The sequence below is a fragment of the Lissotriton helveticus genome, chromosome 9 (assembly GCF_964261635.1).
Source record: "Lissotriton helveticus chromosome 9, aLisHel1.1, whole genome shotgun sequence".
In the NCBI taxonomy this organism is placed as follows: domain Eukaryota; kingdom Metazoa; phylum Chordata; class Amphibia; order Caudata; family Salamandridae; genus Lissotriton; species Lissotriton helveticus.
Genome location: NC_136070.1, coordinates 1,185,063,991 through 1,185,075,297, shown reverse-complemented (window position 1 = coordinate 1,185,075,297; position 11,307 = coordinate 1,185,063,991). Strand labels below are relative to the sequence as shown.

Below are 11,307 nucleotides of genomic sequence, written 5' to 3'. Positions count from 1 at the left end.
GGAAGCCAGGTTCAGGTGTTATCTGACCTGGAGGAAGGGGCAACTGTAATCAGTTTCCTGACCGAGGTAGCTTCTATTCTAGGGGTACCCCTCCAGTTGGGAGGGTGCAGTGCTCTGGAAGGGGGTGTAGAGGGAGGGAATCCTCGCCTCTGACCCCGGTGAAGCCTGGGGGTTTAGACCCTAGGTTGGAGGGCCAGGTTCAGGGTGTCCTCCCTGACCTGGATGCCAAGTTGCACGATAGAACCCCTGAACTGATGGGTGAATTGTGCAGGACACCTGCTACATGCACCCTGACAATTCCGGAAGGGGGTACCGCTCCAGGTGGGAGTGTACAGATCCCCAAGGAGGAGGACCGGGTGTGGGAGAACCCACCCCAGTCTCTGGTCCAGCCACCGGGTACAGGCCTAGGGCTGGTAGGTCAGTGCCACGATGTCATACCTGACCTGACAGGAGGGAGAGTGGACAAAGGGTGCCAAGCATCTGGGGCTACTGCCCCCTGCTCTCTGATGCCACAGAGGTTTGACAGCCCTGAGAGGCATAAGGCCTGGGTCTCAACCCGAACTACTGTCAGTTGCCATGGTGACTTGCTGTCTGTTACTTGGGACACACCTGTGAGCAAGTTAAAGTTAGATGCTGCACAGGTGGTGTCCACAGGTGAAGAGAAGGGTTTCCCATGGATTAACTTGGTTGACCCTGAGAGTATGGACAGAGGATTTTAAATCGATTCAGATTGGCCTAGAACTAGAATATGCCCCTGCTGTCGCGGGCCAGGTCTAGGTTCTATCGCCCAAAGCAGGGAAGCCCATCAAGGTAGTAATTTGTCTACCCTGCGTTTTGGCTGGAAGGGGGTTGTGTTGGACTTGGCCCCTTTTGCAGGATCATCTTCACTTATTGCCATCATCCTGTATTTTGTCTGACCTGTTTTTGTTGGTTTTAAGACTCTGGGCACTTTACCACTGCTAATCAGTGCTAAAGTGCATATGCTCTCCATATTATAAATTGATGTATGGATTAGTGATTCCATGATTGGCTTGATTGGTTTACTTGTCATACCCTAGTACAGTGCACTGAGTATGCCCAGGGCTTGTAAATCCAAATGCTGCTGGTGGGCTTGCAGCGCTGGTTGTGCCACCCACAGAAGCTGCCTGTAAAAGTGTGTCTAAGGCATGCCATTGCAGAGCCTGTGTGCAGTCTGGTACTGCCATGTTGACTCGGCAAGTGCACCCACTCGCCAGTCCTTAAACCTTCCCTTTTCTTCATATCAGACACCCCTATGGTAGGCGCAAGGGCAGGGTTTATTGTAAGTATAAGGTAGGACATGCCCTGGTGTGTGTGGCATGTCCTAATAGTATTTTCACTATTCCAAGGCTACCTGTTCTCCATAGGCCAAGATGGGCAGTTAGAATATTACATTTTATAATCCTAACTGACTCAGGGAACATAGTAGAAATTCGAGTTTAGTATGCCTGAACTCAAAATGATATAATACATCTTTTAGCGAAGTTGGTTTTAACATTCTGTGTTTGAAAATACCACTTTTAGAAAGTAGGTATGTTCTTGTCTAACTATCCAGACCTGCCTCTGCTAGGTTGTGTGACAGGGCTGGGGAATTCCAAGAGACAAAATGAGTCCGCCCGGTGGTGAATAGAGGGATCTGCATCTAGATGGGAGGGAGGAGTTGCAACTGGGACCTGAATAGGACTGAGCCTGCCCCCACAGTGCTGGCTCCACCCCCTGTGGTGCGTCTGATGTCTCTGCCCTTCACTGTGAAAGGAGATAAGGAATCATGTCAACAGAGTGCTCCAGGGCTGTGCCTTTCTTCCACAATGCTGGCTCCACTTCCTGTGGGGCGTCTGATGTTTCTGCCCTGCACTGTGAAAGGAAAGAAGGAGTCATGTAAACAGAGTGCTCCAGAACTGTTTTGGACTGGGCAAAGGCCCCTCTGCCCTCAGAGGACAAAGGATTTTGGGGTATAAGTATTGGGACCCTGATCCCAAGAAATCAGATCACTTTTGGACAAACAAGAAGAAACCTTTGCTGAGGAGTGGAACCAGAAGAAACTGAGGAGAGTCTATCCCTAAGCTGAAGTGCTGCTTGGGGGATTGGCCTGCAGTGGTTGCCTGACTGCCAAAGAGAAGAGAAAGGGACTTTGTGTACTTTCATCAACTTATAAGGATCTCCAAGGGCTTGGAACAGAGCTTGCTTCCTGCTGAAGTCTCAGGGACAACAGACTTCAACTCCCAGCTCCCCAGAGTTCTTTGGAAGTGCCTGCTGCTGTTTTGGGCCTTCTGAGGGACTGCGTGTCACAAGGAGCTGGAAGCACGACTCAAGAGGAAGATGCGCGTCTCTGCTGCTGCCATCGCATCATGGATGTCGCCGCTGTAGCTATCGTATTGCACCGCATCGAGAGAAGCGTCTCGCAACGAAGAGGAAGCGTGTCGCCGTCGCTGATGCTGCCATAGCATCTTGTCTGTCGCCGCTGTAGCTGTCGGATTGCACGGCATCGAGAGAAGCGTCTCGCAACGATTGCACGGCATCAAGAAAAGCGCCTCCCATCCACAGAGAAGCATGCCGCAGTCGGAGCTGCTGCCGTCACATCTTGGATGTCGCACTGTAGTTGTCGCATTCTGCAGAAGCGTCTTGCAATGTTGGAGAAGAGTGTTGCAGCCGAAGCTATTGTCATCGCATTGCGGAACAAGAGTGTCACTGCTGCAGCTGACGCACCGAATCGTGAATTCTTGCATCATCAGAGAAGCGTGCCGCATCTGGAAGATCTTCACGTCTTTATTTCTTTGCACCGGAACGTTGCCGCATTTCCATTGCTGCAACACTTTTGTTGTGGAAGCGTAACACATCATAAGGTACATTGACTCAAAGTGTCACATTTTAAGAACTGAACAGAACTAAGCTAAAACTACAATTTTAAGTATAGTATTGTGGATTTATGTCATTTGTGGTCTTGTGGTAAGCCCAGCTACCAAGGGGGTGAGCAGGGGTTATTTTAGGAGTGTACCCCCTTACCCTGACTAGAGGTAAGGGTCCCTGTGCCAATTAGAGACCCCCAAATCTAACAAATACGCAGTGTGTTGCGAAGTTGATGCTGTGCCAATACTTTACACATTGACCCTGGGGATATGCCTGACTGCTTTGTTTGAAGCTACCCAAGGGTAAGCACAGGTTATAGAACACTTCTTTCATACACATAATATTTAGGATGTGGGATTCCAACTGGCTTCAATGCATCCATGCCAGCCAGAAACTGCTGGGTCTAACTGGGTTAATGTCATCAAAGCTTTCTAGAATAAGTTCACATGTGGGGTAATGAACTTTTCCTTTGGAAGCAGCTACTGAACTGCCACAAAGTATGAAAAAGGTTCCACCTTCAAGGACCTAGGTAAGGATCTTTGGAGAGAATGTGCTTGAGACACATCATGTGGGTAGTGAGTCTGATTCTTCTCCTTCCAGGACTGTACAAGAGTGGAAGTGGACTTTAAGTTGGCGGGTGACAGGGTAGCAAGCATCATCTCAAAAATCCAAACAAGTAATTATTGAAGGAAAACGAATGGATGCATTTGCAGCAGAGAGAGATAAACATATTTTTTTCTACTTTTTAATCAGCAAATCTTGTACATGTCAATTGTAAAGTGTGTAGATGCCAAGCTTAACGCATTGTTATTAGAAGTTGAGCAGTGGAAAATAGAATATCTGTCAACAGAATCTAACGCACAATTAAGATTCCCTCAAACACGTTTCTACAGCCTGGATTCCCTCAAACACGTTTCTACAGCCTGTTTGTGCATTTCAGAGTGGAAAAGTTACACAAGGAGAAAGAAATGAACTTGAAAATTCTAACATGGCATACACATTTTAAGAGAGAATCTAATACAGTTCGTCCAGAAAACAGTGCTCAAACTGATGTCTCTCTCGTTTAGTGGCATCTGAGGAAAAAGGGTGCTTGCACGTGTTTGGCACGAAATCCACCAGCAAGTCCAAAACAAAGTTTCAAATAGTGAGGTTCCTCAGACTTTCAAAGAAATAGTTAATATGCAAGCTGCACAAGAAAAGCAGTCATTCTGAGTCAAACGCCAAGGGTAATACTGTTACTGTATGTTCTTGCTTGAAAAGCACATTCTCTAAGTGGGAAATTTCACAGGTGTTTTTTCTGCATGTAAAGTTAGTGCATGTGGTAAGATAAAATGGCACAACCACATTCTATGACTTCATATGCTGAGTGGCTTATAGCTGAAAAGGCAGGAATAACAGCGTTGCTACCGCTTGCCCTTTGAGAATGTGAGGACCCTGAAATTACAACAATAACGTGCATGCAAAGTACTAAATGACAAAGACACTCTTTGTGGATAAACTATTTCACAAGTCTATTGATTACACAGGTTGGGTTAGCTTACGAGCGATCCTGATGTCGAGGATGAGTTCATTGAACAGCCGACACCTGAGAAAGCTAGATCTGTCCTATTGATGTTTTCAGCACCAACTCACTCAATCAATCAATCAATCATTCATTTTTAAAGCGCACTACATACCCGCGAGGGTCTCAAGTCACTGGGGGGGGTGCTACTGATCGAACAGCCTCCTCCTCCTGAAGGTCAGCAGGCCTTGGGTCTGTCGTAGGCTCAGTGGGAGGGTGTTCCATGTCTTGGTGGCGAGGTGGGAGAAGGATCTCCCACCGGTGGTTGTTCTTTGGATACGCGGGACGGTGGCGAGTGAGAGGTCGGCGGAGCGTAGCTGGTGGTTTGGGATGTAGAAGGAGAGCCGTCTGTTGAGGTAAGCTGGGCTTGTCTTGTGGAGTGCCTTGTGTGCGTGGGTGAAGAGCTTGAAGGATATCCTCTTGTTCACAGGCAGCCAGTGCAGGTTTCTCAGGTGGGGGGTGTTGTGGCCGTGGCATGGTATGTCACGGATCAGTCGTGCCGAGGCGTTGTAGTCGTTTGATAAGCTTGGCCGGGGCTCCAGCGTAGAGGGCATTTCCGTAGTTGAGTCTGCTGCTGATAAGAGCCTGGGTGACTGTCTTTCTTGTATCTGTCGGGATCCATATGTAGATCTTGCGGAGCACGCGGAGGGTGTTGAAGCAGGAGGACGAGACGGCGTTGACTTCCTTGGTCATTGAGAGTGTAGAGTCAAGGATGATTCCCAGGTTGCGTGCATGGTCGGTGGGTGTCGGGGCTGCCCCCCAGTTTGATTCTTTACAGCTCGTTCATTGCAGCAGATTGCCACCCTACTCTTTACTTTACGTCATGCTCCTGACAAATCAGAGTGAGACCCCCGCTAGTCTCCACAGTTGCTCAGGATATCAACTGTCCCTTGAAGGATTAATGAGCGCTGTTGCGTTATCCGAGGTCCCGCCATAATGACTCCCAGTGACCTGAGGGAATTGCTTTTTGGCTCCAAGATCGACTATCTGGAGACATTCTAGTTGTTTAAAGCTTAGGATCGCCCTGTAACTCCGCCAAGTCTTTGGGATAACACTTCGTGATAACCAAGGCCTCCCACCTGTGCTCCGCTCACATCTCCTTCAAGTACAACTCCCCCTTTCCATGGCATCCCCAATGCTCAGCAGGAAAATGTCTGTAACCACATTAGACAGGTGTACCCCATCTGGTGCAAAATTACCGCTTAGATGTCTACTGGGCAAGCTATGCTTAGGAAACCTAGTCGATGCTGCTTAGTACATTTCTGTAGGGACAGATTAAATTTTCCCCTCAACATCTCGATAGCTGCAGGTGAACTAGCCCCCCCCACTCCCTGCATGGGATGATATCCGACCAAACTATCTCACCCCCGCCCATAACGGTAGCCATATTGGTCAGACTCTGTCGCCTGGCCTGCAAAAGGAGACTCCTACCACAAGTGATGTGATCATCTGAATGTCTGGCTTAACCCCTTTTTTCCCCACCCACTGGTGAAACATAGGTTCCAGCATAGCTCATCTTATCCCCTGGCTTCCCATCCAGGACAGTTTAACGTTAGTGAGGCCGTGGGTCCAACTTCTGTCTCTGGCTCACTGTTCCGCTCCGGCCACAAAAGAGTGACACATCACCCACACTGTTTTGAGTCCTAAATAAAACAAGAAGGTAAACATTGCTACACATTTTATTAACATCTGTGAACACACTCAATATATTCTCATACAATTAGTAAGGCGCAAACAATGCTTTGGCACTGTGACCATCACGGCATAAACAAGGGTAGAACCAGGCTTTGTTTATATAGTAGTTTGGAGGATTTACTGCTACCGCTTGACTTCACCAGTCATGGTTTACTTTGACACTGCAGAGGTTGCGACGATGACCCTTAATGGACTCCAGTCCGGACATACTACTTATATCTGTCTGACTGTCACCTTCCAATTCACTCAATTGCTCCAGGAGGCAAACCCTCCTTAAAAGTTTTTGTGGCAGCCCCAAGTTGAAAGGAATGAGTTGACAATTTCTGTCCCCGGTACCCCGCCTCTGCAAGATCCCGCCTGCAGAGGCTTCTGTATTGAAATTGGGTGAGAGGCAAGTACCCTGGTTTTGTGGGATGACACTCCATATAAGCCCAGAGCAGTTCTATTGGGCAACACTTGGCGTCACCCAATCTAGTCAAACAGACTACTGCGGCTTTCACCAGATAATCTGTTTTTGACTGCCTCACTGTCAGTTCAGCCTCATTTTAACCCATTCTGAGGTCACCCCACTATAGCGTCCGATAGGCTGAGTCATTCTTTGCCTGTGCCACTAGCTTGGATGTCTGTAAGGCCCCATAAAAGGTGAGGGAAAATGTGGTGGAGGAAAGTAGCACCTCGTACTGTGAACTACAGATGACTGAGAGTGTCCCCACCAACCCCTTCAGCATGCTCTAATCAATGGGTGCCCTCTGGTCTGGTGACTTCACTCCTTCTTGCCTAGCCCATCCATTTAGTGCCGCCCTTACAAGGATCTGTCTCCTCTTTCAGCTTCATAATGTGGGTGATTGCCAAGAGGTGTCCAAAAAAAGTGTGTGATTTGAATGGGTCACAGACATAAACATGCTGTAACATGCCTGGTATCTGGCTCGTGTCCCAGGGGACAATTATAATTCTCCCAAGACTATTATCCTTTGCTCCACTGTACCATGTATCACCATTCTGCCTTGAAGGGTGTCATCTCTCCCATTACCTGGGGTAATGTGCCCGGAGTATTGCCCACTGAAAATGAGAAACAGCACCAGCTGCCACATTCTTCACCCCTTGGACATGTCTGGCACAAAATTCCATATTCCTCAAAAGGCAACCCCTCACCAATTCCCTCAACAGCCCCACCAAGACTGGGCAATTGCCAGATTGGCAGTTACCGGCCTGCACTACAGCCATATTGTTTAACCAGAATGTGATCCTTCTGTTAGCTAGCACTTGTGCCATCGATGGAGTGACAAAACAATTGGAAACATTTCCAGAACAGATATGTTTTTCGTAAGCTTATGTTTCTTCCATGCGTTTGGCCATTTTCCTGCACACCACTCTATGTCCAGAATAGCACCAAAACCCTCTCTCCGAGATGCATCAGTGAACAGCTGAAGCTGCTGACTGCTGCAACACAGTGTGCGCTACAACAGAGTCCCATTGAACTCATTCAGAAATTTTGAATGGATTCTGCACATACACAGAACTATGCGCAGGAATGCGGGACCTCAGTGTATAAAGTCTATGCCTTCCTACCACCTCAGTACCCACAATCCCAGGACCGACTAGCTTAACTGTCTTATTCGCTCTCCTATACAATCACAAAGATGCAAATGATTAGACACCCCAGAACAAAAAACTCACGGATCTCCCTGGAATCGCAGTAACAAAACACACCCTTTTGCTGACTCACACGTACCTATCGCAATAAGAACTGTCCGAGACACGAATATAGTTTAAAATGTTTATTTCAACTATTGTGCTCTATAACGCAGTATACGAGTCTCAACTAACAGAAAAATGCACAAACCTAACATCGGGGTCAATTAGAATGGTGGACGGACAAAGTCCGTCCGCCATCCTGTCGGAGGATGGGACCGTCCGCCACAGGGGCGGAGGTCCCGTGCCTCGAATTAGGATGCACCCGCCACAGTGGCGGGTGCATCCTGCATTTTTAACATTGCGGCAGCACCGCCCACCGCAATGCTAAAAATGCATGTTGTGCATTTCAAAGCACAACATGACAAGCACCGCGCAGTGCCTGCCATGTTGTTTTTTTAAATGCAGGGGGTACCATAGGTACCCCCCATGTGCACCCCCCACACCCCCTTCACCCTGGGGGCCCGCAACGCGCCCCCAAAGCAAAGACCGTATGCCTTTTCGTGGCGGCATTGCCGCCACGGAAAGGCATTGCCCACAGCACATCCTAATATGGCTGGCGGTGTCTGAGAGACATATTAGACCTTTTCCGCCGCGGTCGCAAGGCGCCATTGTAACATGGAGGGGGAAATAGGTGGCGGAAGGGCATGGATGGCGGACGGATCGCCACTGCCTGCATGGCGGTGGCAATCCGTCCGCCATCCTAATCAGCCCCACAGTTAGCATTGCAGCAAGGCCATATATCATAAAGAGAAATTACATTTTATAAAGACAGTGGATAAAGGAATATAAGGCCTAACTACCCTCCCCTTGGTCAGAAGATGTATTATTATATAATAGATCATGTCTGGGCTTTGTCAGCAGACCCCATACCTTAGTGCCTAGATGGTATATCTACATCATAGGAACCGCATGGCTCTTTTCCCTGGAAAGGTCCCTCTCCAAGTGTGTGTTAACCAAACATGCTTTCCCATATTATCAAAGCACGAGTTTCTACCAGCAACAGCTGTGTTAGCATGTTTTGCATTGTTTATCGACTTTGCTCACAGTGTTCAGACTAAGCTCCAGGAGCAGGCAGTGAACGCAAAAAGCAGATGGTTCTCATGTGAAGTGCATAAACAGAGTCTTGAGAAAATAAAATCATGTAGTAACGTGCGCAAAAGCAGCTCCATGGCAGCAGAGTTCATGCTAATTTAGCGATGTTGACAATGTCCCTAACGGCCATAAGACAGAAAGGACAGCCACATGTGCAGTTCATCTTTCAAATCCTCCACTAAAGTGCACTAAGTGATGGGCTTTATCTACTTTCACTGTCTCCCTAGCAAGCAGCCTGGCAAAGAGTCTCCCAGCTGGTATGATCCTAACTGCAAAGATTAGCCTGCCCAGCAAGCTCGGAGTTGTGGCCAACGTTGCCTAGTTCCTGCTCAGGACCGGCAGGATGTAATTTTTGAAGGGCCTCAACCTTATCTTTTGGCAGGCTGCACATCCCTGCTGTAGAATCAATTTCTATGCCCAAGAATGTCAAACATTCGGTAGGTCCTTGGATCTTCTCTGGAGCCAGGGGGACCCCTAGTGACTAACTAAGTTGCTGAAATACACAGAGAGTCTTGCTGCACTCACTGGAACCTGCCTTACCGATGAAGAGGAAGTTAGCTAGTTAATTTAATGAGCTCCTTGGGGGGTTGCTCTGCCTCAATGCCCACTCCAGGAGGCATGCAAACGTTTCGAATAGGGAACATGACACTGCACATCCACATGCCTACTAGGTGGAAACTATTCGGATGGACTGGGAGGAGGCAGAAGGCAGACTCAATATTCGCTTTAGCCATAAGAGCACCCTTGCCTGCTGCTCGCACCAAATCGACCACCTCATCGAATGAAGCATATCAAACGGAGTACGCTCCATCGTCCAGGCAGTCATTTACTGACGATCCCTTGGAGTAAGAGAGATGGTGAGTCATCCTGTACTTGCCCTGCTCTTTTTTGGGCATGATCCCCAGAGGAGACATAATAAAATGTCGAAGGGGTGGTTGGGAAAAAGGCCCAGCCACCCTCCCCAAATGGCACTCCTTCTCCAACTTTTCCCTGCCCACCTCTGGTGCTTCTATGGCTGAGCTTAGGTTCTTGGCCTCTCTCATAACTGCTGGTCCAGAATATGGAATCCTAAAGCCCTCACCAAAACCCTTGAACAACAGTTCCCACTCTGCTGCTCTAGGATACTCTTTAAGAATGTGTCAAGGTAGAAAATGAAATAGGAGATGATGCTAGAATGGAGTGTTTAAACTGAGAACAATTAAGGCTGCTTTGCGCCGGCGTTGGCGCCTCTTGGCTAATCGGTCTTGCCTCCTCTGCAAATGGTTGCAGGGTGCCACCCAGCACACTTGGATCAGGTGTGGGTGTGGGTGAATTTGCATGTGGCACCCCAAGTGTGTGCCCCATTGTTGTATTGTTGTATAGCCTGAAAGAGTTATTGGTCCTTTTCTGATAGCCGTCCCTTCCCTTCTGCGGGCCCCATCCCCAAAAGGACTGCCTAAACTGTTTAAAATAATATGGTCTGCCCCTCTGGCCATTGCCATTACCCATGTATTGCACCCAGAGCTCAATCTCCCAACAATCTCAAGACATCTCCGGCACCTGCTCCATCTTTTGCCTGAACGCTCCATCATCATTTAACCAGCCCGTGCCTCCGTTCTGCTTGTATTTCTCTTAAATCACCCTGCTCAGGGGACATCTCCATGATGACTGTGGATAATATGGCAAATAGCTCTAACCGGTGGTCTATTGTCGCCTCTGGTTTAACCTTTCTCCTCCACTTATGCTTATCCACATCCTTACTAAACACTGTTTTGTCTGCCCCTTCCTTGGTGAACGGAAGTAGTGAGAAAATGTCAATGAACTCCCTGTTACAAATTCTCTCTCTGGATTCTAAAGGAACTCTCCATGCTAGGGATGATCTTCCTGTCAGCAACGGCTTTGCTACTCCCACAAGCAGTAACATCTTCCACACCTGTGCCTGAACCCCTGTTGCCAAAGAGAAGGACTGGGCTCGAACTTCAGAGGAGGGCTGCTGCCCTGCACCCACACTTGACTCGCTCTCACTAGACTGATGCTGGGACACTGCCCCCAACTAACCAGCACTTTTGCGGAGGCAATAAAGTTGTTCATTGCTTCCACCATCTTACCCAGTCCTTCTCGCAGGCCCTGATCCGATGCTCCCGAGGTTTGTCTGGGAACCAGCTCCCATGTGGGTTGGTTGGTGTGCTGCTGCGCTGCCGGCCTGCTAGTCTGTATGTCATTTCTCTCCCCTGTAGGGTTACCACTGGTCCCAGTACTTGGGTCTTGTCCTTCATTGTCCTTACTGCCTCTCTTATTTCCACTCTCCTCTTGTGAGGTTGATGGAGCTTCCATTACTGCTTGCTCGCTTGTGCCTTTTTTGGCTTTCTTAAATTTTTCTGCAGCCGCCACTCTTTCTGGTTGCTTCTTTTTGGCAGGAT

At 48.5% G+C, this 11,307-nt stretch overlaps 1 pseudogene; it reads right to left on the bottom strand.

The window, feature by feature from the left end:
• Positions 1–10,142: 10,142 nt before the first annotated feature.
• Positions 10,143–10,811, bottom strand: LOC144783394 (uncharacterized; annotated as a pseudogene).
• Positions 10,812–11,307: the final 496 nt, after the last annotated feature.